General features: G+C 42.3%; 1 pseudogene; it reads left to right on the forward strand.

The window, feature by feature from the left end:
• Positions 1 to 27,774, forward strand: part of LOC131168958 (uncharacterized) — a 169,791-nt pseudogene that overhangs the window by 3,686 nt on the left and 138,331 nt on the right.

The following is a 27,774-nucleotide window of genomic DNA, read 5'->3' on the forward strand; positions in this document are numbered from 1 at the left end:
TTGTATAAATCCAACAACCAATAGTAGACTTTCAATGAGGCAAGGGAGCTAAATGTTATCATAAGTATTATTAGAATGAAGAGTAGTAATTTCCTCAATCATTGCCTTGCACCACCTAGGATGGGATAATGCTTCACTAATGGTTTTTGGAACTTGGGAAGAGAAAATTTTGGAACAAAAGCATAATAAGGTGAGGATAGATGATGATAACCAAAGACATTGTAAATGGGATGAGGATTACGAAAAGTAGAAGCACCTTTATGAAGTTGACCTTTGTGAAGTTGCTTCTGCTAGAGGCATGATCAATGTAAGTGATGATGTTGATATAAGAGATGAGTAACCCAGCACATTTTGTGGACTTGTATCATCAAGAGAAACATCATTCATGTTAGTATGAGGACTTGGATGAGGTATTTGTTAATAGGCCTAAGGAGGAGGTGGGATAGAATTTGGAGTAGGAATAAAAGGGACTGGGAGAGCTTCAAAAATGAAATTTTAGTTTCCTTCTTAAAGGAGAAGTTCAGAGATGTTTTGAAGAAGGTTACATCTATTGAGATGAAAGTGTTTATGGTTGGCTCATTAAAATTTGTAACCTTTCAGAAGGTGAGAATATCCTAGAAAAGTACATTTAATAGATTTTGGTTGAACTTTATCTTTCCAAAAGTAAGATTATGAACAAAGCAAGCACAACCAAACACACAAAGAGAAAGATGATATGGATTTCAATATGGAAACAAACAAGAATGAGGACTTTAATTCTTTAAAATGAAAAAAGACTTATGATTAATTAAGTAACAAGAAGTAAGAATCTCTCCACAAAAATGAAGTAGAATATGATGGTGTATGAGTGAAGTATGGGTTGTTTCAATAAGTTGCCAATCCTTGTGTTTAGCTACTCTATTTTGTTGAGGAGTATAAGCACAATAAATTTGATGAATGATTCCTTGAGAAGACATGAAATATTGAAAGGGAAGAGAAAAATATTCCAGTGTATTGTTACTACACAACACTAATGGAAACACTAAATTGGTTATGTATCTCAACTTGGTGTGTAGACAAACCAAGCTGAGTTGAGCTTTGAAGAGCCCAGGCTTAGTTCTTTAAAATTTTTTTTCAAGCAATTCTCAAGTAGCTCGAATAATTTACATCCTTAATGAGTTTAAGGTTTGGAGCTATGAAGTTTAAACTTCATACTTTTGATTAGCTCTTATATAAAAAAAAATAACTTAATTTTCATAAAAATTAAATTTAAAATACAAATAACTATATTCTATAAATACATTTTATATATTGATTATGTCATAGATTTGCGAAGGTCGAGCTCGGCTCATTTATTAAACAAGCTTAAAAATTAATCTTGAGCTCGGCTTGTTTTCTAAACAAGTCGAATGAGCTTAAGCAATTTGTGAACAACTTTGCTCGTTTACACCCTTAATTGTAGGACAAAAATTTTAAATGTAGAAAATAATTTAGAACTATTTTTCATAAAAAAAAAACCAAATGCATTGAGAATAATCATTAATAAAGGTAACAAATAGTGAAATCCCAAAGTTGAAGTGTTGAATTGACACGAATTGGACCTCATATGTCCAAATGAACAATGTCAAAAATGAATGCAACCTAGTTATTAGCTTGCTTTGAAAAGAAGAATGAGTTTGTTTTCAAAGCTAACATGACTCATAATTTAAAGAAGATAAGGTAGAAAGAGTACGAACTAGTGTCTAGATTTTGGAGATACAAGGATGACCGAAATGATTGTGAAGAAGATCAAGAAAAGTAATGAAAGCAAAGGCAATTAAAGATTTTGTTCTAGAGATATAATATAGTCCCTTTTATTCATGTCCTATGCCAATCACCTTCCCCATACCTCTGTTTTACACAATAATAGAATCAGTTAAGAATATGACAAAACAATTAAGGTGTTTGGTTAATTTGCTAGTGGAGATTAAATTTTATGGACACTTAGAAGTAAATGTTACTAAAGTTAAAGAAGCAGAGGGGAGAGGAAATGCCTCCCTTACTCTTTCAATCAAGACTTTTGATCCACTGGCTAAAGTATCATTAGATTGAATGGGAGAAGAAATAGGGGTAGAAAAAAGATTTTTGTTCTTAGTATGTGATTAGAAGCACTGAAATCAAGGACTCATGGTTCAATGGATGAGGATTGGTTTAGACAATCCAAGATATTACCAAATTGGGAAAATGAGAATGACTGCTGGTTAGGAAATTGATAGTGCAAGTATTGTTCATATTTGACTGAAGTTAAGGTGATAGAATGAATTAATTAATGAGCAAGATGATACATTGTAGAGACCATATTTTGGCCAACCTCCAAAGGCAAGGATCTTTTAAAATTGAAACTTTATTATCCGTTCTTGACCGATGTCCCAATCACAGGTAGCTTTTCCGAATTTACTAATCGCTCGTCCCTGGAACAAATCGATCTCATGCTCAAGTTAGATTGCTTTCTGATCTCTTAGTCTTTATCAGATGAGTTAGAGTTAATATTGGGTCTCCGGACCATCCAATCTTGACTGCTGTTATTCTTCGATCTCTCTATGTACAAATATCGCACAATTTCATTTGACTAATGTTGTGATTGGGCTTCTCGCTTGAATTGCCCAGATATTCCTCAAAATCTCAAAATGAAGTTAAGGTTTTTATCCGGTCTAATAATGGTTCCGACCTTAAAAGTTCAAGTCAGTGTCAAATCTTTGCAATTCTAATATTCTAAAGTTCCATTCGATATTTGGTCATGGCTTCGTCTGATCTCATGTTCGCGTGTAATGTTTTTCCGATCTCTCGGAGTAATTTGATATCTTATGATTAATAGTCGCTCTCATGTTTAATGTTCAACTGCATTCAATCAATTAAGTACTCAGACAATTTGGTTTGGATGCTTTCCAATCTCATCAAGAAATTGAATATAAAAGACTTTAATTCATTTCAAAAATAAAATATATACAAGTCAATTAGCAAGGGGGGGCCTTCTCCGCCCTGCGCCCCAGTTACATTCCTCTCTCCCTCCTCACCCTCCTGCTCCTCATCGCTGTCCTCTTCGGCCTCTGGGATGAGCTTATCCATTCAGGAGAAGTCGTTATGGGCATTCAAATATGCCCCAGCCTCTTTTATAGTGCACTCCTCCTCCTTTGCTTAGAGCTCCTCCTCCTTCGCCCGAAGTTCCTCAGAAAAATGAGCGAGATCAGCAGATCGACCAGCCCGGGAGACTTCAAGTTCCCGCTCCACTTCAACTATCCTCTCTTCACAATACTTCACCCGATCTTCCAGTTTGACGATGTAATCATTGGCATGAAGACCTGAGCCTTTGTAGCTGATGCATCTTGGATTGCCTTAAGAATCTCCTTCCTTAAGACGTGGGCTTTTTCTCTGATCACGTGTTGGTTTGCAATAGCCTCCAAGCCCAAACTCATTGTTTGAGTTAGAATATCGTCAATAGCCTCCTTAGCCAACCGGTTCCGATCTTCTTGGAAGCAGATGGAAGCGCCCATGACCTTAGCTAGACCAGGATTCCCTAGGGTGGAACAGTTTCTTTCCAGCGATTGGATAAGGAGTTGAGCTCCTCGGGAGAGCATTCTAACAGTAGGGCCAGAAGACTCCCCTTCTACATTAGAAGAGATCGGAGGAGGCGGACATTCAATCTGCTGAGGTGGAGAGATGATGACCTTTACTTTCGAGACTGGCTGCTCCTGAGGTCGAGGAGGGGAGCTCGGTACTTCTACCAAGTCTCGTCGAGGTGTCTGAGCAGCGGTGGCAGTAGCCTCTTCATCGCTTGTACCTTTCGAGAGACCTCCCTCTTTCGTTTGCAGCTCTCTTTGGAAGCGTCACCACCCGCCATACCTGCACAAAGAAGAAGTCAGTGAGTTCGCTAAGATTGAGAGACTAGAGATCTGGATTGTACTGATAGCAGGATCGAGGTCAGAAAGCTGAAGCTCATAATCTTCGTGGGAGATCAGCCGCATCATCCACCATTTTAGTTCGGCCATGACCACATCTAAGCATGAATATTTATGGGTGGCCACCTGAGTTTTTAATTCCTTCACCATGGCGTCTTTGTCTTTATTTAAAGTAAGCTTCTTAGGGATTTGGGGGACCAAATAATTCCAATTACGTGGGATCCTCTCAAAGCCATTTCGATCCTTGCTCCTAAGGATGAAAAATCGATCCTTCCAGTTCTTCAGCGAAGAAGGGAGATCGGTGAAAAGCCCACAGTTCGGCTTTGCCTGAAAGAACCAGAATTTGTCATCCTTTCTTCTAGCAAGCCTATGTAGCTTGGCAAAGACCTTAACCATGGGCTCTAATCTCTTGGCTCGGCAGAGGCCTCTGAAGGCTACTAAAGTCCACCAGGAGTTCAGATGTACTTGCGCTACTGAGACATGGTAGAATTTTAGGATAGCCTTGTAAAATCCATCTAAGGGAAAATGGAGCCCGGACTTCAGCTGCTCCTCATACACTATGATAAGATCGCCTTTTCCAAAGAAGTGATCGGCCCGAAGATCGCCATGGCATCTGATCAGTTCAAAAGAGTCGATCCGCAAATTGTATTCTTAACTTATGGATTGGAGATCAGTTTCTCTAAGGAATGACGACAGTTCATCAGCTGGCAGGGTCTCCTTTTTCGAAGACATTCCTCACTTCGGTCTGGTAGCCAGACCAGTAACCGGAATGATGGCTGTGCTGGATCGTCCACTTGGTCTAATCACGTTGCCTTCTTCTGAAGTCCACGAAATATGGACGAAAGGCAGGCTCACAGCTCTCTGACCCTCGATATCACTCATTTTCACAAAATAAAAAGGAAAATTAACCAAGAAAAGATCAAAACACTTACCGGAAGGTGAATCGGTGCCTGAAAACTTTAAAAAGCGAGAGGAAGTGTTGAAATCGCAAGGGGAAGGTCTAAAGATGACATAAGGAAACAAATGACTAACCTTTCCCCTATTTATACCTGCCTGAGCATTAAATCCTCACGAAGTCCCAAGTGACGCATCGATTAGCGAGACCTGGCCGCCTTCTTGACACGTCGCAAGAAGGTTCCAGAAACATCGTAAAAAAATCGAATAAATGAGATCGGTCAACTAAGGTCATCGGATTGAACAAATTTCCAAACCCACGGATTGGGGAATGGCAATTCGTCTAGGGATCAGACCAAGTACACATATCGGAGATCAGAAAAATAACCAATGCAATAACAAAACAAAAACATTCAAGTAAAAATTTCATTTCATTTCTAAAAGATCAGATTACATTATTTGGGCGATCTCAAAAGATCTGATTACATCATTTGGGTGATCTCAAAAGATCAGATTATATCATTTGGGCGATCTCTCAAAATCAGCACTACATTATACCTAGCTTAAGACTACTCCGAAGTCCAAAATGCTGGCCTATGTCAAAGCCTAGTCTTGTGACTGAATCAAAAGATGTGTTTGATCAGAAAGCCAGCAATAAATACTAGGCAGATGTACAGCTCAGGTGGGGTGACTATGACTCTCATGATATTGAGCGACATCATTGTTAATGTCATCGACCCGAACCGAGCTGCAATCGGGACCCTCGAGATGGTAAGTAACCAAGTGAACTTTAAGAGGCGGTCACCGATATTAAGATTGAAATTAGCGGTCCTCTTGTCAGAGATCGGTCTACAAGCTATGCCGATGGGCCAATCCGAGATTGGTGCATTAGTTAGTTTTGACCTTTATCGGTTAATTAGTCCAGTTCCCTCACTATCATCGGATGACACCCTCATAAACCACTAATCACCGGAGTTGCTTATTTTAGGGAAATGAATAAAGAAAGCATTCGAAAAAAGATTAAAGTGGTTGTCATGGGAAGTATTCTTACCGAAAAAGCCAGGAACTGAAAAATGAAACATTGAAGGTTCACCGGAGAAAGTTGTGAATATGCAAAGGAAAATCCCTCGGTATATATATAGGGCCCCGGCATTTATTGCATACAGAACTCGAAGCGGACGCATCGGTAACTGAAGAATTTTTTGCTTTGACCAATGCAAGTTAGATAGAGAGAAAGGATCAGGAATGAGAGAAATCAGGAAATAAGAGGGGACCCGATGCAAGAGATAGAGATTGGAATAATGACCCTAAAAGGGGATGGTCGTGATGGGAAGATCGGAAAAGCAAGGAACGACTCGTAAGATCGGAGAACTCAGGGAGTTGAATAACTACTGATCATGGCCTTTAATTAGCTTCCCCCACCGTTAGATTCAAGTTAGTGAAAGCATTGCAGGCATGATCAGATCCTCATCACATATCTCATTCGCAACGACACCCTCCTAGCCGCCAAACGCCAAAACGATTAAAGCAACCCTGTACATCCCGATCTACACCGTTGATTATAGTTGTAAGGATGGATCTGGAGCCCTCAGATCAAAAGCAGATGACAGATTCGAGGCCTTTTATTCCCAGCCTTTGGATCTATTTCGTAAGGCGAGACACTTGACCGTTGGATTAAGGGGAGAAATGACAGATATTCTGAATAGAATCCTGACCCTCCATTTTGATTCTCTTTAATTCTCAGACAACAGATTATGTTCTTTTGAATCTAAGCCTTCCGTCTCCCCCTAATAAGATCTTGACCCTTCATTTTGGACACCCATTCCCTACAAATACCTGCATACAACACTATAGAACAAAAAAGGTGGTGATTATCGTGGAAAGACTCTGGACTTTGATTCAGTCTTGCTACTTGCCATTCGAAGCTTTCAAAGTGTTTAGAAACTTTAGAAACCAGTTTTCTGAAGTATTTCATCAAAAGGAGCTCTAAATCCTAAGATTTTCATTTTCAGTACCTGTGCACTACCCTGTGAAACCATCTTCACTCCGCCTCATTCCCACCACCCTAGTATCTGTGCATTACCCTCCGAGCGCAACTTCGTTCCGATCTATTCCCATTACCTTGAGTAAGCTCAAGTCCTTCGACCATCAGCTTCCACCTCTCTAAGATTTGTGGATACCAGAGTCAACTCGCCTGTCTCCTCAACTTTCCACAGGTAAGCGTCTAAACTGTCATTTTGTTGAATACCCTTGGTTTGTTGTCTCCAATTTTCTTTTACAGTTTCTTTTATATCCAGTCACACTAAATCTCAGAATAGGTTATCTAGGCCGTAGTTATTTCCTGTGCCTTTTTTTTCTATTCATTCATAAACTCCATTTAACGTCACTTAGTTTTCATTCCTTTCGAGAGTAGACGTCGAGTCATCGATGACTCATAAATACTCTAAAGAATATAGGCAGAAGTACTTTAACATGAGAGTTTTTTTGTCTGAATAAATGAAAATTGATAAAGGAAGATAGGTGTAGCAAAGGTCGAATAGGTTGGAAACAAAATTAAGTCAAACAAATAAGTTATGAGATCGGGTCTTGGAACGAACCCAGGCGATAAGACAATAAATCGGGAATCAAGATAAGTTCGGATCCCGGGCGAGTGACTAAAAAGAGATCGGATGTCGCAATTCAAAGAGTTCTGATAAAGTGATCATGCGGAAGATTGGCAAGGAGTTCGGCCTATCGTCCGCCATCTAGTTATAAGGTCCCGTAGGCTAGGAAAAGCTTTATATAGGAGTTTCCTGTGTCTTCGGTACTTCATTCCCATATAAAAGGGGTCAAGAAGGATCCTTTACTTGAATCCTTAATTCAAAGTTCTTATAAAACGCCATTCTAATAAATATATTAAGAGATTGGGGGAGAGTTCTTACCCGAACTCAGCCTAATTTTTCAACGCAACATATTAAGAGATCGGGAGAGAGTTCTTACCTGAACTCAGCCTAATTTTTAACGCAATATATTAAGAGATCGGGAGAGAGTTCTTACCCAAACTCAGCCTAATTTTTTTAACGCAACATATTAAGAGATCGGGGGAGAGTTCTTATCTGAACTCAGCCTAATTTTTAATGTAATATATCAAGAGATCGGGAGAGAGTTCTTACCCGAATTCAGCCTAATTTTTTTAACGCAACATATTAAGAGATCGGGGGAGAGTTCTTACCCGAACTCAGCTTAATTTTTTTTAACGCAATATATTAAGAGATCGGAGGAGAGTTCTTACCCGAACTCAGTATAATTTTTAACGCAATATATTAAGAGATCGGGGGAGAGTTCTTACCCGAACTCAGCCTAATTTTTTTTAACGCAATATATTAAGAGATCGAGGGAGAGTCCTTACCCAAATTATCAGCTAGAATATTAATAAAGTATATAGAGATCGGGGGAGAGTTCTTCCCCGAATTCTCAGCCAAAATCTTAATAAAAAATGTGGAGATCAGGGGAGAGTTCTTACCCGAATTCTCAGCCAAAATCTTAATAAAATATGTGGAGATCGGGGGAGAGTTCTTACCCGAAATCCTCCGCTTAAATTTTAACAGAATATATTAAGAGATCGGGAGAGAGTCCTTACCCGAACTTCTCTTAGCTTAAATTCAAACTAAAATATACTAAGAAATTGGGAGAGATTTCTTACATGAAACTCTCAAATTAAATGCTTAATACACTAACGGATCGGTGGGAGAGGTCTTCCCAAAGTATCCCGAATACTAGGTTGAGGCCCGATGGAGAGTTCTCCTCAAGGCACTCATATTTATAGGACAAAAATCCCCCCCTGAGATTATCACAAACTTCAGTATTCAAATTAACCCCCAACAAAAACCCATTACACAACACCTATTCACTGAAGGGTCATCTCATGTACTCGTGTTCTTGGGCAACCCTAACTAGTGAAATATCAAATGTTCCTTTTATCCGTACAAAGGATTAACATCATCATTCTAACGCCTAAATTATCAATTTACAAAGAGCACAACATTAAATCTGCTTACCCTCGTTGAGGGACAAGGTGGGGTGCCTAACACCTTCCCCATCCGTATATGGACCCTGAACCAAAAATCTCTGTTTTCAAAGTGGATTTTAATTTTTATAAATGGTTTTCTTTAATTTGCCTCAAAATTAAAGTGGTGACTCCTCACTTTTCTCACTTTGGTGAGAATCATCCAGCGATCGCAAAGCCCTTGCGACAGCTTGGCTACTCCACTGGGGACTTATCAACTTAACCCTGGTTTAGAGGTCTAAAAACATATTTAATTTTATGCTCATGTAAATTAAAACCGTAATTAGGGGGCTTAACTTACAAAATTCAAAAGTCTTAATAAATTGATTATTGTTATTCTTTCTAACCATTTTGCTTATTTTGATTATCTTATTTATTATAGCAATCTTCATCTAAAACTCCCCCCGTACAGGAAAGAGGTAAATATGTCCCTTCACACACTAATTACTTACACAATGTCCTCACACACTTCAGCCCTATACCTGGGCTTTCTTACCTTTTTAGGAAATAGGAGGGAGTCATGTAGCGGTACCCATGGGTTTTAACCCGTTAGTATCCGTGAAGGCTTCTGCTCATATTGGAACTTGTTCCATCTACTGTGATACTCGTGGAATTCTCCCGTTAGTATCATGGTGGTGGAATGAGGCCTTGCTGTATACAGTAGGGACAATTTGAGAACCTTTGAGCTTTTAGAACTCGAGCTAAACTATCACATTAGCTAAAAGCCATAGCAAACTACCTCGTAAGATAGAACTATCCAATTAGATAGTACTTACCAGGTATTAGGACTCTCCCTATTTGTAGGACAAAAGGGACATAATTGCTCTTACTCCACTCCCTCGTTTACTTTTTAATTTTCTTATGTAATTTAAAGATAATTTTGAATTATGTTGATAAGATAATTTGTATACCTTCCTACCTTAATAGGTGTGTCGCAAGGGATTTTGCGGTCGCCCGGACGATCACTCACCGAAGTGGGAAGGAGTGAGGAGTCGCCACCTTAGTTTTGAGGGAAACTAAAGTAAACCATTTAAGAAGTTAAATAAAAAAAATGAAACCACTTCAAGACAGAGATTCTAGGTTCGGGGTCCGTAAACGGGTGGGGAAGGTGTTAGGCACCCCACCTCGTCCCTTGATAAGGGTAAGTAGACTTAATTTCTCGTCCTTCATAAATTAGTTAAGAGGGCTCGGATGAAAATGTTAATCCTTTTGTCAAAAGGAAATTTTGATATTTCACTAAATTCGGATCACCCAGATACATAAGTAAATGAGATAACCTTAGTGAGTTGACATCGCGAATCATTTTTGGTTTTGGAGTTATTTGCATACAGGTTAAGATTTGGTGTGAGAATCGGATAAGAACTCTCCTCCGATCTCTTTTAGATATTTATTAAAATTTTGATTAGAGATCGGATAAGAACCCTCCTCCGATCTTTTTTTAGGTAAAATTTTGAGTTGAGAACCGGATGAGAACTCTCCTCCGATCCCTTTTAAGTACATGTTAAAATTTGAATGGAGATCGGATAAGAACTCTCCTCCGATCTCTTTTAAGTACATGTTAAAATTTGAATGGAGATCGGATAAGAACTCTCTTCCGATCTCTTTCAGATTAACAGGAGCCTGGAAGGGATTTCTCCGATCTCCCGGATTTTTAATTTCAATTACATGACATAAGAGCCTAAAGCTAAGGATTCTGGCGTTCTAAGATGCTGGGGATAAGGCTTCTCGATACCTTTTGACTAGATAGGGAAAACTGGACTTGATTTACCGACCTTCCATGTGTTCATTTTACCAATATCTATTAATGACCGATCTATTCTGTTTCGTTTACTTTGGTCTTATTCCACTTTATGACATCTTTGTCGAATTGCTGTTTACGTCGGCCTAATAGTTTGGCTATCTTCCTGACGTGTTATTCATGTTCTCTCTTTTAAAAGAGACCCCTGAGTTGCAGTTACCTACGTTTACCCAACCACTTACATACTACTAGGAGTTAGAAAACTTGCTTTCAAAAAGAATGAAGATTAATAAAAATGAACTGATCACTAAATAGATGATTTGGGAGTGTCATTCTTTGGGGATCGTTTATGCAAAAATAGTCTTGAAGAAAGTTGCGGATGTAAGAAGAATACAGGAAAATGCGGAAAGTAAATGCAGACACTCGATAAAACAGTGGTATGAGCTCTTACAGTAACATTCTTTGGGGATCGTTTGTGCAAAAGTAGAAAGTTACAGATGTGAGAAGAACAAAGAAAATGCAGAAAGTAAATGTAAGCACTTAATAGAACAATAGTATGAGCTCTTACCTGTAAGGAGCCAAATCTACTAAAATAACTATGGGGTGTCAAATAGTGATAAGGCAACGGATTGATTGGCTTGAGGGGTGGTGTTCCTCGTGAACTGGAGGGTGCTTAGCTAAAATGCGATCAGATCAAGATGAAAAGAACCGAGTGGAATGAAGTTGAGCTTGGACAATGAAAACAGAGATGATAAAAGGCAGAAAGTGAGAGTGTGACCAGATAATGAACAAAATGGAAATGTAGAGTTCCAGTATTCAGAATCTTTTCAAGAAAAACACTTCAGAAAACTAGTTTCAAAAGTCTTTTTGATCGACACTTCTAAGTAGCAGAGTAGCAAACTAAATGAAATTTCAGAGTTCCTCTGCTATAATAACAGCCTCTTGTCTATTTTTTTTGCCCGTCCCTTGAACAGTTTTTATGCAGGTATTTATAGGAATCGGGTGCTCTTCGTGAAGGGTCAGGATTTATTTGAGGGAGATGGAGGGTCGAGATTTCGAAGGACATGATCGGAGGTTCAGGAATTAAAGAGAATCAAAATGAATGGTTGAGATTACTCTTCATAATATTTGTCCTTTTCTTCTTTCCATCTGACGGTCCCAAATTTCCTTGTCCGGAACGATCCGAGGGCTAAGAGCGAAAGACGCTGGTATTGTCGTCTTCTCTCTTGATCTAAGGGTTCCGGGGTTGTCCTTACAAGTGGGATCAACGGTGGAGATTGGGATGTCAGGATGTCATGACATACCCCGCACTGTCAAGATGTGCGGGCGATTCTTAGGCGTGCGGTGGAGATCTCGTCTGCAACGCCTTAACTACCTCGGCTCTGATTCTGACGACGGTTATTGGAATTTGTCTTATTCTTTTTGCCTACCGATCCCTCCTCTTTCTGATCTCTTTCACATGTTCTTTCCGACCTTTCATGCTGGTCTCCCACCTTCCGTTCTACTATTCCGATCTTTTCCCTTCTTCAGGTCCGGTCTGGTCAAAGTATTAATTGTCCCTCGATTCCCGAAGTGTTCGCTTCGTTTTCTGCTCAGCAATAAATGCTCATTTTCCCCTATATATACTCCTGTCGACAGAGACATTTCTTTCATCTGATTTTCCTCTCTTCCTTTCTTACTTTCCCTGTTCTAGCTGCTCCGGTGGAAGTTCTGGCTATAACTGTGGCTTTGATCTTTTTCCGATGGACTCCTTTACTCACCGACTGAAAATTTACGATCCCGGTGATCGAATGACCTTAACTGACGATGGTGAGAGGACTGGATTTGATCGATCTGTATTGCGGACCTTGGTTGTACCGATCTCGAGTCGCTCAACTGAGTTCATTCGGTTTCTCATCACATTGAGTGTTCCGACAGCGGTTTTCCTCCACATTGGGTGTTCCGACGGGTCGGTTTGGTGGTAACATCGGTGACGATGTCTCTCATTTTCATGGGATTAATAGTAACCCCATCTGTGCTGCACATCTATCCGATTTCAACAGTGGCCTCTGGTCAAACACGTCTTTTGATTCACCACGAGACTAGGCTTTGACATAGGCCTTTTAGATAGGATGTTCCACCGGTCTCTAGAGATCGCCCAAATGATGTAATCCTAAAATGTAATCAGATCTCTAGAGATCGCCCAAATGATGTAGTTAGACCTTTATTGTAATCCGATCCCTAGAGATCGCCCAAATGATGTATTTTATTTTCAATGCAATCCGATCTCTAGAGATCACAGAAATGATGTGATCCAATTTTAGTGTAATCCGATCCCTAGAGATCACCCAAATGATGTAATCCGATCTTTTGAAAATAAAGACTTTATTTTGTCGGTTATCATCTTATTATTTTTGCATTGATTATTTTCCGATCTCTAATGTGGTTATCCGATCTGGTTCTTTACCTGAATGACACTTAACTGATCCTTTATTCAAAATATTTAACTTATTATGCCGATCTCCAATTAACCGATCTCTGAACATTCGGATATTTGAGAGAAGTGTCAGAACAGCTGTCGAGTCCCACCAATCGATGCGCTGCCTAGAACCTCGTGAGCATTAAATGCTCGGACTAGTATAAATAGGGGTGGGAGGGTTAGTCAGTTGTTCTCTCATTCCATTTTCAATCCCCTGCTCACAACTTCGAAATTCTCTCGTTTTCTCAAGTTCTTCCGACGCCGATCAGACTCCGGTAAGGGCTTTGATCCTCTTTTTAGTTTAAATTCTTTATTTCTTTTGAAAATGAGCGGTGCCGAAAGTCAGAGAGCGGCGAGCCCTCCTTCCATTCAGTTCTCGTGGTCATCGTCTGATGAAGAAGAGGCGATCGAATAGCGTTCAACAAGAACCTCCCAGGGCCTCCGCTCCAACTCGGGGGCGGGTCATACCATCAAGGCTCGCACCTTCTTCAGGGAGAGAGACTCTCCCTATAGACGAGCTACAGTCGGTTCTTTGAGAATCCGATCTGCAATCGTTTAGCCAAGAATATAACATTCGGCCTGATTCGTACGAGCTAATCAAGTGCCACGGCGATCTTCGTGTCGATCACTCCTTCGAAGAGAATGACATGGTTATGGTGTACGAGGAACAATTAAAGGCCGGTCTTCGGTTCCCCCTGGATGACTTCTACAAGGAGGTCTTAAAACTTCACCGAGCGTGCATTGCTCAAATTCACCCTAACTCATGGCGGATCTTGGTAGCCTTCCGAGGCCTATGCCGAGCTAAGGGAATCAGACCTATGGCTAAGGTGTTCGCCGAGTTGCACAGGCTAACTCGCCGAAAGGACGATGACCACTGGTTCTTTCAGGCGAAGCCTCATTGCGGGCTCTTTTCCGATCTGCCCTCATCTCTCAAGAATTGGAAGAACCGTTTCTTCATCCTGAGGAGCAAAGATCCGAGCCGCTTTGAGGACTTCCCGCGCAGCTGGTGGTACCAGGGGCCCTTGCTTCCGAATCGCCTTACCCTGAGTGAAGAGGAAAGCTTAATAGTGATGGATCTGAAGAGTCAGGCCGCCACTCTAAAGTATTCCTGTCCAAACGCGGTGACCGCCGAGCTGCACCATTGGACCATGCAGCTGATCACTGGCCAAGATCGTGAACTTCCGCTCTCTGACCTCGGCATTGGTATTTTCTATATCTCAGATCTCAGGACCTTAGCGGTCTCACTGACCTTTTCTTTGTGCAGGTATGGCGGGTGGTGAGGGTTCTAGGAAGCGGAAGAAGGACAAAGAAATCTCCCGGAAAGTAAAGGAGATGAAGCGTTCGGAAATGCTTTGAACACCTGGTCGTGAACCTGGGGAAATACAAGGAGACCCGCCTCCACCTTCGGATCTGTCGACCACTGAAGCTGTTCGATCTCCTCCTAGATCGGAAGAGCAGCCCCCTACTCTTTCAGTTGTTCCAAGGAAGGAAAGGGGGCCTTCTCAATCTTCTGGGAGGACCTCTTCTCGTGGCGCCCAAAAGTTAATGGAGTCCCTGAAGAATAGCCGGACCGTTCGGGAGAACCCCGGTTTTGCCCAAGTCTTGGGGGCTTCCATCTTTCTTCGGGAGGATCGGGACAGGCTATCCTCGAGCAGCCTTGATGATATCTTGACTCACTCCATGAGTGCAGATGTGGAGTGCACAGTGAATCAGACCATGGTTTGGGAAAAGGTCCAGCGTCTGGGTAAGGAGATCGGGAAGAAAAATCAGGAATTGGCTTCCCTCCGATCCCAACTCTCATCCGCTCGGGATTATATATCTCAAGTTGAGGGACGGGCGAAGTACTACGAAGACAAGCTGGCCGAACAGACTCGTGTCCTGGATGAAAGGGATCGGGCCCTCGGAGAAGTCCAGGCGCTTCAGGCCAACGAAGCTGCCCAGGTCGCCCAACTCATCGAAGAGCTTAAGGAGAAAGACAAGGAGCTTAAGGCGAAGGATGAGGAGCTTAAGGAGAAAGACGAAGAGATGGTGACAGGGATAGCCGGGGCCTATGTGAATGCTCACAAGGACCTCTTGGCCGAACTCCAGAAGCGCTACCCTAAAGAGGACTTCTCCTGGATGGCCGACCTGGCTCCTGAGGGCGACGATGAGGACAGTGAGGAGGAAGCCGAGGGTGAGAGAGAGAGTGAGCAGAATGTAAATCAGGCTGGGGGTGATCCCCCAGCCGAATAACTTGTACAAATTATGAAATGAAATGGAATGCCTCTTTGTTCAATGAATGGTTGTGATCGGAAAATTTTAAACCATTGTTTGTCTGAGTGTTTGATTGTATGAGCACAGCAAAACAAAAACTAAAGGCAATTATTAATCTAAGTATAAGAGATCGGAAAGCACAATAAGCATGAGATCGGTGAGGAAGAAATGCTGAATGGGACTTGATTAAAATTGAAAATTTAACTAACACTTAAAATTGGAATCCTTATTGGCGAACCAAAACCTTAACTTTTAAACTTTCGAAGAGAGATCGGCAATAAAGCGGTAAGAAAAGATCTAGTGCGGTTCATTTATCAGAATATACTTGACGGGTCCTGAGCTTCGACAATGGGTTTGAGAGATCGGTAAGCGACAAACTGGTAAAGCTTTGACTGATGCGAAAAACTTTAACAATTTGTTTTAATTCTTTGCGGGGAGAGATCGGAAGTGTGATAGCCTATCAAAGAGGGATCGGAAATGTGATTAGCTGTCCGAAGGAGACTTAATACCGGGGATCGGTTCCAAAGTTTTATTGATTTTGGGGATCGGCCAAAATATGGTGTCGACAGCTGCCCCTCTTTACATAATTTCTATTAAAGGAAAAATTTCCGTGTAGGAATTATGTAAAGATTCAGACTCGTATTTTGGACGATTAGGCGTTCGAAGTTAACGACCTAGAAATTGGCAACGGAAGTTAGAATGCTTAGAAAATTAAAATCAACTTGGATCAAGAAACCAGAGGTTGATAGCAGGAAAATTAAATTGCGGGAAAATAAAATTGCAAGAATTTAAAATCAACTTGGATCGAGGAACCAGAGGTTGATAACAGAAATGTAAATTGCAGGAAATTAAAATCAACTTAGATCAAGGAACCAGAGGTTGATGGTGGAAATGTGAATTGCAAGAAATTAAAATCAACTTAGATCAAGGAACCAGAGGTTGATAACAGAAATGTAAATTGCAGGAAATTAAAATCAACTTAGATCAAGGAACCAGAGGTTGATGGTGGAAATGTGAATTGCAAGAAATTAAAATCAACTTAGATCAAGGAACCAGAGGTTGATAACAGAAATGTAAATTGCAGGAAATTAAAATCAACTCAGATCAAGGAACCAGAGGTTGATGGTGGAAATGTGAATTGCAAGAAATTAAAATCAACTTAGATCAAGGAACCAGAGGTTGATAACAGGAATGTAAATTGCAGGAAATTAAAATCAACTTAGATCAAGGAACCAGAGGTTGATGGTGGAAATGTGAATTGCAAGAAATTAAAATCAACTTAGATCAAGGAACCAGAGGTTGATAACAGAAATGTAAATTGCAGGAAATTAAAATCAACTCAGATCAAGGAACCAGAGGTTGATGGTGGAAATGTGAATTGCAAGAAATTAAAATCAACTTAGATCAAGGAACCAAAGGTTGATGGCAGGAATGTAAATTACAGGAAATTAAAATCAACTTAGATCAAGGAACCAGAGGTTGATGGTGGAAATGTGAATTGCAAGAAATTAAAATCAACTTAGATCAAGGAACCAGAGGTTGATGGTAGGAAAATTAAATTGCAGGAAATTAAAATCAACTTACAAGGCAAGTCTAACCTTGACACATGAAGTTCTTTCCCTGACGAAGTGTACTTAACAAGATACCGAAGGCCAATGATTAATGGAGGAGAAGTTGTAAGACTTGACCTATGATCCCATTCCTTCGGATGCCCCTTGACTTTCTTCTTATTTTACGGAAAGCGCCCTTGCGGGTTTTCACTTTCTTTTCGTCTATTCGACCAGAACCGCCCTTTCGGGTTTTCACCTCTAGTTTTTTTTTTTTTTTTTGTGAAGGCCACTTCCTGCAAATCTCATAATAAAGTACGTGAGGTTATCAATTTTCGAATTCAAATCTTATGGCAAAAATTTAACTAATTAATAGCACATTAAACAAAGAGAAAGGATAGTATTAAAAGCGAGTGAACAGGAAAACAAAAGTAGAAGGAATAAAGTATGACTTTATTATGGCTTTAAGAAAAAAACAGGGATAGATTTTTGAAAGGGAAGGTACAAGGATAGATTTCACACAGTCCTTATAGTTGGTTTTGAAGTCTTTTAACTGCCATTATTTCAAGTTCTCTGAAGCCTCCTGTCGTAACGGTCTCCATCCTTAGTTTCATACCCCCTTCCTTATTTCTCCATTTTGGTTCTTTGGATGCCCTTTCGGGTTTTCACCCCAAGTTTTTTTTTTTTTTAGGACGCCTTTTCGGGTTTTCATCCTTCCCTCATTTATGTATAGTACCTCTTGACAGTGTCGGCATTCACAGGTCTCTGAAACTCTTCACCGTCCATTTGGGTCAAGATCAAGGCTCCTCCGGAAAATGCCTTTTTAACCACATAGGGTCCCTCGTATGTTGGTGACCATTTGCCCCGTGGATCGTTTTGGTTTGACAGCACTTTCTTCAGAACTAAGTCCCCAGGTTGGAATTCGCGTGGGCGAACGCTTTTATCAAATGTCCTAGCCATTCTCCTCTGATATAATTGCCCATGACATGCCGCTGCTAACCTTTTCTCATCAAGCAAGTTTAACTGTTCCAACCTTGACTGGATCCATTCTGATTAATCAATCCCTGATTCCTTCAGAATCCTTAGGGAAGGGATTTCAACTTCAATGGGCAATACTGCCTCCATGCCGTAGACCAGCGAGTATGGAGTTGCCCCGGTTGAGGTTCTCACGGAAGTTCGGTATGCGTGAAGAGCGTAGGGAAGCATATCATGCCAATCCTTATAGGAGGCCGTCATTTTCCGGATTATCCTCTTTAAATTTTTGTTCGCGGCTTCTACTACTCCATTCATCTGGGGACGGTACGGGGAGGAATTGAGATGCCGGATTTTGTATTGATCACATAATTTCTGAATCTTCGGACCATTCAAGTTCTTGGCATTATCAGTGACAATTTCATTCGGGAGACTATGCCGGCAGATGATATTGCTTCTGAAGAATTTGAGAAACGTGTTCTGTGTGATGTGGGAGTATGACGTTGCTTCGACCCACTTGGAGAAATAGTCGATGGCCACAAGGATGAATCTGTGCCCATTGGATGCCTTGGGATTGATGGGACCAATCACATCGATGCCCCACATTGCGAAAGGCCATGGTGAGACGAGGTTGAACAGCTTATGAGGTGGCACATTTATTGGATCGGCATAGATCTGACACTTATGACATTTCCGAAAATACTCGATGCAATCTTTTTCCATTGTGGTCCAAAAATACCCACGCCGCATGATTTGCTTAGCCATCATATGCCCATTGGCATGGGTTGCGCAATTCCCCTCATGAGTCTCAAAGAGGATTCTCTTTGCTTCTTTTGCATCTACACATCTCAATAATTCACCGTTGGAGCTCCTCTTGTATAGGGTTTCTCCACTAGGGAAGTATCCCAACGCTAATCTCCGAATCATCTTCTTTTCATTTTTGCTTGCCCTCGAGAATTCTGCAGTTCTCTGATGAGACCAGGATGTCATGATACCAGGGCTTTCCATCGGGCTCTTCTTCAATCATGAAGCAATAAGCTGGCTCATCCCTTGCTTTGACCCTCAATGCTTGAGTTGTCTGCCCTTCTTCCATTTGAGCCATAACGGCCAGAGTAGCTAAAGCATCAGCAAATTGATTCTTGTCTCTGCTAAGATGAGTGAAAGAGACTTCTTCGAATTCCTTAATCAGCTCCAGTAAGTACTTCTGATATGGGATCAACTTGGGATCCTTAGTTTGCCATTCTCCCTTGACTTGATAGATTATCAGAGCCGAGTCTCCGTATACCTCCAACTTTCTGATTTTCATCTCGATAGCAGCTTGTAGACCCATCACACAAGCTTCATACTCTGCGACATTGTTGGTACAGTCAAACCTCAACTTGACAGCTATTGGGAAGTGCTTCCCATCAGGGGATATCAATACTGCTCCAATTCCATTACCTGACAAATTGACAGCTCCGTCGAAATACATTTCCCATACATCGGCTGGCCCCCCTTCTTCGCAGTCTACTTCATTAATGTGCTCATCAGGGAACTCAAAATCCAGAGCTTCATAATCCTGGATAGGATTTTCTGTTAGGAGGTCAGCAATCACGCTACCTTTCACCGCTTTCCGGGTCATATAAACTATGTCATATTGGGAGAGTATAACCTGCCACTTGGCTATCCTACCTGGTACGAATGGGCTTTCAAATACATACTTGATAGGATCCATCCTGGAGATAAGCCATGTTTTGTGATTCAACATGTAGTGTTTGAGGCGATTTGCTGTCCAGGCTAACGCGCAGCAAGTCTTTTCTAGGAATGAATACCTTGATTCACAATCATTGAACTTCTTGCTCAGGTAATAAATGGCCCTCTCTTTTCGGCCGGTATCATCATGCTGTCCCAAAACACATCCCATAGAATTCTGTTGGACTGCCATGTACAGGATCAGAGGCCTGCCTGCCACGGGCGGGACCAATACTGGTGAGTTTGACAAATACTGCTTGATTGTCTCGAAAGCCTTTTGACAATCCGAATCCCATTGGGTAGGGTTGTTCTTCCGGAGTAGTCTGAAAATAGGCTCGGCTTTGGCAGTAAGATTAGAAATAAACCTCGAAATGTAGTTCAGCTTTCCCAGAAAACTGCGCACCTCCCTTTCTGTTTTTGGGGATGGCATTTCTTGAATAGCTCGAACTTTGTCTGGATCTACTTCTATCCCTTTCTCGCTTACAATGAATCCCAACAACTTTCCCGATTTAGCTCCGAATATGCATTTAGCAGGGTTCAGCTTCAAGTGGTATTTCCTGAGCCTTTCGAATACCCTCCTCATCACCTGAACGTGGCTCTCTTCTCCCCTGGATTTAATGATCATATCATCCACGTACACCTCCACTTCTTTATGTATCATATCATGGAATAATGTGACCATTGCGCGCTGGTAAGTAGCCCCGGCATTTTTCAACCCGAAGGGCATGACCCGATAGCAGAATACTCCCCATTGAGTGATGAAAGCAGTTTTATCCTTGTCTTCCTCGTCCATTGGGATCTGATTGTACCCTGATGCCCCATCAATACATGAACACCTGCCCAATCCCGCAGCATTGTCAACTAACACATCAATGTGCGGGAGAGGGAAATCGTCTTTCAAGCTTGCTTTATTAAGGTCCCTGTAGTCAACGCACACTCTGACTCTCCCGTCTTTCTTCATTACCGGGACGACGTTAGCCACCCATTGGGGATATTTGACCACTTCCAAGAACCCGTCATCATTTGCTTGACTTCATCCCGAACCTTGAGCAGTGTGTCGGGATTCATTCTCCTTAGTTTCTGCTTCACCGGAATTGTTCCTGGGATTAAGGGAATTTTGTGCGTTACTATCTGAGGGTCCAAACCCACCATATCATCATAGCTCCAGGAAAACACGTCAAGGAATTCTTTAAGCAGACCGATCATATCTCCCAATTCCTCACTCTCTACTACCTTAAGTTCCCTTTTTACTTCTTCCGTGCCCAAGTTTATTGTGTGCGTCTCGTCTCCACAAGGCACGAGGGAGGGCTCATCCTTTTCACCGTCTTCTTGTGTAAGTTCTTCCTCAGAGTCACTTGAAGTAATGGCAGTTATGGGGATTTCAAAATTAACCAGAGGGATTTCTGAGTTTATTGCATTATTAGGTGTTAATTGATGGATGGTCCTGGATGAATAAAGAATAGAACATGTTATAAGGATGGAAGAAAGAAAGTGTTGGATTTAAAAATGCGCTATCAATTCATTAATATTAATGCCATAAGAAAAGGTCCATTTACAGTATTACACTTGTCACCATGGACAAAGTGATCAAGTGTAGATAACCAGAGGTACTTTACTCGAGATTGAGTACAGGGATATCCTCCATTGTCCAGTTGTCAAGCTCCTGCCCCTCAGCCACTGGCGAGACTAGGGTCTCACACAAGGAGTCTAGTTGGATGACATCGATGGATGGATCATCGGGTGATTCTTCTGTATTTGCCGGATGTTGAATGACCGGTTTGGTGAAGATCTCCGTGATTCTCGGGACTACTTTCATCTTTCCCATCTTCTGGTCAAACCTCTGATCCCGAAGTATTTTCCTCATCCAGAATCGCCCATCCACGAGGGCATCCTCCTCATATCCCAGACCACTACGGCCCACCTTCTGAATAGCCGGTATGGGTTCCACTATTCCTTGCAGTGTGGTGCCCAAGCCTTTCCCCTCTTGATACCCATTCCTCGACATCACTTTGGCCACCATAGCCATAGCCCCCTCCTTCTCGGTATCTTGCAGTTCAAGGGCTTGGAAAGAACTCTCCAATGATTCCTCGGCCGCTTCCACATAAGGAAGTGATTGCGGCTTGGTGACCAGTATGGCTTCTTCGCCCCTTACAGTGATGATTTTGCCGTCCTTAATGTATTTGATCTTCTGGTGCAAAGTTGAAGGAACAGCATTCGCAGAATGGATCCACGGCCTTCCCAACAGCATAGTGTAAGCCGGCTCAATGTTCATCACCTGGAACGTGATGTGGAAAGTACATGCACCGACTTGGATTGGCAAGTCAATGTCTCCCAGTACTTCTCTCTTTGTACCGTCAAAGGCTCTTACTACCATCGCGCTCTGACGTATATACGATTGGTCGACCGGTAGCCTGGCTAAGGTTGCGCTAGGCAGTACATTGAGGGCTGATCCGTTGTCGATGAGGACCTTGGCCACTATACAACCCTTACACTTCACAGTTACATGTAGGGCTTTATTGTGCCCTAAACCTGCGGGGTCTACCTCTTCTTCAGAAAAGGCTACAAAGCTGGATGCCTGGATTTGTTCTACTATATTCTCAAACTGTCCCGGTGTGATGTCAGGGTTCACAAAGGCTTGATCCAGGATTCTCTGCAAGGCTTGTCGGTGGACTTCAGAGCTCAGGATTAGTGATACTTGATGAAATTGGTGGTGTCTTCCTCAATTGCTCCACTACATCATACTCACTCTGTTTCATTATTTGGAGCAGTAGTTCTTCTTCTTCTTTATGTTCAGTAGGTTCTACTTCCCCTGCTTTCTCAACCTCCTCTTCTGTATTTTTTGATGACTCTCCTATTTTTACTTTCCCTTTCCTCTTTTCTCTTTCTTCGTTCCCGTAACACCTCCCACTTCGAGTTATAAATTCGACTTCTTGCTCAGGTGGAGAGGACTTTGTTGCGATAACGGGCCGAGAACTGGTTTGGGGAGTAATGTTGCTAGCAGGTCCAGCATAAGTCATTCTGAAGTGCTCGTGAGGAGCGAAACATGGTTTTGGTGGTGCCGGAGGTGAGGCAAGACTAGGAGCGGATGTACTGCTTGACGCTCCCTGAGTGAAAACTTGGAAGTTATAGTTCCAAGGGACAGCGTGAGTATTGGTGATGGGGAGCTGGGGTGGAGTTTGGATAACCGTTACTGGCGGTGAGGCTACCGGGGGTGAGAAGGTGATTCTGGGTTTGGAGGTAAAAGCCGTTTGGCTGAATCTAGTGGTGTTTACTCCTTCTTCTGTTTTTGACTTCATCTGGCATCTCAGAACCTTGAGAGACAATAAGTTCCGGACCTCTTGCCTGAACCCCTCACAATCTCGCAGCTCATGGTCAGCTGCCCCTCCATGATAAGGACACCCCGTACTCTTTTCGGATCCCGCTACCTGAGGGCAAAGGTATCCCTCCCTTATTGCTACAGCAAAAATCTCCTCAAAGTGAGGAACCAGCTCATCTACTTCTAGTGTTGGTTCTTCTCTATTAGACTTTATCATATTTACACCACTGCCCGCATTATGGTTAGGCAGTGGGTTTGAGGTAACGTTGGGGAGGGAACCATTTCCCTCGATCTTCAACCACCCGTTTCGGATTAAAGCGTGCACTCTCCCTCTGAGTGCACCGCAGTTATCAGTTGAATGCCCTTGTGCCCCTCCGTGGTACTCACACCGGGCAGTGGCATCATACCACCTGGGATATGGCGGCTGGATTGGGTCTAAGGGGACTGGTACGGTTTGGTTTATACCGACAAGGTATCGGTATATTTCACTGAGAGGAAGGGGAAGAGGTGGATCAGGGTTCCTTGGAGGTCTCGGGTTATTTTGTGGTGGTCTTGGTTGAACGGGAGGAGGAGGTGGCCTTGGTTGAAAATTTGTAGGTGGGGCGTATTGTGGGCGTGGTTGTGGATAATTAGGGAAAGGAGGTGGAATGTTTGCGATGGTTTGGCCATGAGAGGGAGGATATGGCCGGTAGTTATTTTGGGGAAACTGGGAGTAATTATTCTGACGGGTGATAGAGTGTACATCACCCTCCTTCTTCTTGCCAAAGCTGGCAGTCTTCTTTACAGGGTTCTCAGCCAACTCCTGTAGTCTTCCTATTCTCAGATTAGCTTCAATTCTCTCACCAGCTTGGATGATATCTGAGAAGCTGTTGGAGGTATTTCCAATCATCAGGTTGAAGTAGGGAGCCTTCAATGTTTCGATGAATAGGGAGCAGAGTTCATTGTCAGTCACCGGAGGATATACTTCTGCAGCCTTCTCCCTCCATCGTTGGGCATACTGCTTGAAACCTTCCCGGTCTTTCTGTACCAGGTTCTGGAGGTCCCTCCTTGTGGGTGCCGCATCACAATTGAATTTGTACTGCTTTAGAAAGGTATCGGCTAAATCCTTCCAGGAGTGCAGCTTGCTCCTGTCCAATTGTATGCACCATCTCAGAGCTGCTCCGGAGAGGCTCTCGTGAAAGAAGTGAATGAGAAGTCTATCGTCTTCTGTTAAGGCAGACATTTTGGCAATGTAGGTTGCCAGGTGGATGCGGGGATCTGAGTTTCCGGTGTACTTGTCGAAATCCGGAACCTTGAATTTGGGTGGTACCGCTACATCTGGCACCAATCTCAGTGACGACACATCGACTGAACCATACATGTTCAGCCCCTCTATTGCCCTCAGTCTTTCTTCTAGAGCCGATAGTTTCTCGTTTTCTCTCGCCCTATGTTCTCCTTCCACCGTATGATGCGCTCCTCCAACTGGGAGCTGAGGGGTGGAGTAAACTGGAGGGATCGGGATTGAAGGGTGTGGCTCGGCATTTGAGATAGCCGGGTAATAGGAAAAAGGTAGGTCATTATTTATGGTCACCGGATTGACAAGGATCGCCGTCCGGATTGATGGCTGGAAAGTGAAGGAGGTTGAAGCGTAGTGAGAATCAACCATTGTAGGAGGTGGGGGAGGTAATGGTAGGTTAGGGTCTGAAGTGGGCCTATTTTGGGACATCTCCCTCATCATCTTCATAAGTTCTGAAACCTGGTCTTTTAGTTCAGACACTTGCCCCTGTAGGTTCTGTACTTATTCCTGGTCTTCCATTAGTCTTCTTGTTCGAGATCTTGTTAAGTACACTCGCTGGGGTTGAACCATGTGCTTGGTCAGACTTGCGTTGTTAGAAGCAATATTGATTTCCTGTAAGGGGTAAAGAAAATTTTAAATAAACTTTGAATTTTGCAAAGAAACTAAAAGTCCTGGTCTGGACGAAGGATACAGTGGCATTTGAGAGCCAGGTTGAAATCTGTAAAAAGGATAATCGCCTCAGCTTTATCATGGCATCGTTCGGTAGTCTGACCGTGAATGACGGGATTGAATGTGCATTTATGATACCTGTTCATGTGGCGCATTTCAATTTTTCACATAACCCTAGCAAGGAAGTTCCTACGGGAGTCATACTATTCATTCACAAATTTTGCTAAACAATGGTCCAAAAATCACTTCATTAACTGAGTAATTCGTACATCGTATCTTTTACATTGGCCTAAGCTCTGGAAGGTTCTTTATAATAAGATGACATTTTCTGAGATACTCATATAACCTTTCTTCTTGCTTGGCGGGGTCGAATGCTTTCAGAGCGTACTCGGATTCAGGTAATAATTCTTGTTTTCCCCGTGCTATTGTTCTCTCCAGCTGATCAACATTCTCTTTCAGTCCTTGATAGAGAAGCGACATTTTCTTTCTCTTTCCTTTCTTTAGCACACTCTTTCAAGATATCATTGATGAGTAGTGCTTGTTCTTTCAATTCGAGCTTCTTCTTCTTACTTTCTTGCTTATATTCTTCGACGAGTACCTCTTGGTATTTCATCTTTTCCTGAAACTTGCTATTCTGTACTTTCGCTTCTTTTACCTCAGCTTGAAGAGAGTCTTTTTCCCTTTCCCACTGTACCTCTTGCTCCTTGAACCCCATCCTTTCGGCCCTTACCTCTTCCTTAAGTCTTCTTACTCTTCTTTTAAGTTTCTGCTATTGGTCCTTCAGCTGTTTTATTTGTTCCTGCAGTTGTGAGTTCTCAGTATTAGCCTCTCGTAGTGAGTCATCCAGATGGCCATTCATTTCTTCTAATAGGACATCTCGGAGCGGGTTGCTGTCTTCGAATTTCACAGTTGAATGTTCTCGGTCCCTGTCAGCCCTCCATTTAAGATAATCGCCCGAGGTGCTTGGGCCTTTAGGCGATCTCTCCATCAGAGTGACATTTTCCCAAGATTTGCGAGCCTTTTTCAACCCTTCTTCTCCTTTGAGCTCGTGGTAGAAGCGACCTTGGTGGTATTCTTCAATGTTGATCACCAGGTGTGTTGAGCCGAACTGCCTCATTACGTATGCCTGTGTGTAACTTGTGTATCAGTTTACTCCGATCAGGGAGAACGACTGATTACCGGCTGTTCCGATAAAAACGGGTTGGCTTGACTTCCACAGCTTCCTCCAACAGTAATCATGGCTATTGAAACTCAAAATCCGTTCCCACCATTGTTTTTCATTCTTCGGGCTGATCACTAACCGGATCATCTTCTCAATGGAAGGCTGGTCAAGGTACCAAGTCAATCCTTTTGTCTCCACAGGACACATGTGACTGATAATCTAGAGGTATAACAGTTGAGAACAACACTTAAGGGATCCTCGCCTGTTATGCAGAGGTAAGGGTTAATAAAGTCTCGCAAGGATTGCAGGTATTGGATTAATCTGCCGCCTTTCCACCGTCGTAACACTTCCACGCGTTGCAAGTTATGATTCCCAATGGTCGGGAGCGAGAATCAGACCGTAGATTCCCAAAGCGAGAGCTACTGAAACCCGGTCCCACTGTTTCTCATGGAGGCATTGATCTAAACATTTCTGGAGATATGTCCAATACCAGCCATGTGTTTTTCCCTTGGCAGTTTCTTTGGACTTTACTTCTTCTGGGTGAGAACCCAACATATGTGCCAACCGTTTCCAGGTTTGCCTATGCTCGAGGTGTAAGTAGATCGGTTACGCAATGAGTATGGGATCCCGAGAATGCGATATTCTTCCATAGTGGGGACCGTATCAATGTCATTGAAAGAGAATACCCGTGCCAGGATTCCAAACCGACAACATAGCTTTTAATGCCGGGATTTGGACCTTGACTTGCATTAAGGTTGCAATCCTCCCGTACTTCTCTTCAAAACGTACCTTGGCCTGATCGGGAAGCGACCTCCATCCGTTAGATAGACCCTCTAGGCTGTTCATTCTGACTTCTATTTTATTCAAATCTAGCGAAGGTAGCGAGCTAGCAGGTGCCTTGGAAGCATCATTTTGGGAGGGTACCGGACTATGAGCTGATTTGGACCAAAGTTTAGCATTCTGAACCTTTTCTGCCGACTGACTCGAGGATGCCATGATAAAAAAATGATGCCTATCCTTTTACAGACTCTTGGTTTGGTAATGCCTGTGAGAAGATTCGTTAGTAAGACAAATTAGGGTAATTTTGAATCATACTGTTGACAGAGTGACACGTACACATTTATCAAAGTAGGAAAATGTGTAGGTGTTCTAGTAGGATTCAAGATTACCCTCAAAAGAAATGAACAAAAGGAAATTAAAGCAGGATAGGGTAAGAGAAAGTATGCCCCTTTTGTCCTATAGTAGGGAGACTCCTAACACCGGGTGAGCGCTACCTACCTGGATAGTTCTATCTTATGAGGTAGTTTACTACGGCCTTCAACTATTGTGATAGTTTAGCTCAGGAGCTAATTTTCTAAAAGCCACAGGTTCCCAAATTGCCCCTACTGTAAACAGTAGAGCCCCATTCTACCCCCATGATGTTATCGGGAAAATTCCACGAGTATCATAGTGGATAGAGCGAGTTTCAATTTGAGCAGAAGCCTTCACGGATACTAACGGGGTAAAACCCACGGGTACCGCTACATGACTCCCTCCTATTTTCCTAAAAGGGTAAGAAAGCCCGGGTTAGGACCATAGTGTGTGAGGACATTGTGTGAGTGTTCAGTGTGTGAAGGGACACCTTTACCTCTTCCCAATTCAGGGGGATTTTATTTTTCCATTTTTTTTCCTTTTTTTTTTCTTTTTGAAATGAAGAGCACTGTAAGAGATAGAACAGGCAAAACAAAATAGTTAGCAGTAATAATAATTAACATATAAGACATCGCCGAGTGAGCCCATCCAACTATAATTTGATCGGA

The sequence above is a fragment of the Hevea brasiliensis genome, chromosome 18, assembly GCF_030052815.1.
Source record: "Hevea brasiliensis isolate MT/VB/25A 57/8 chromosome 18, ASM3005281v1, whole genome shotgun sequence".
In the NCBI taxonomy this organism is placed as follows: Eukaryota; Viridiplantae; Streptophyta; class Magnoliopsida; order Malpighiales; family Euphorbiaceae; genus Hevea; species Hevea brasiliensis.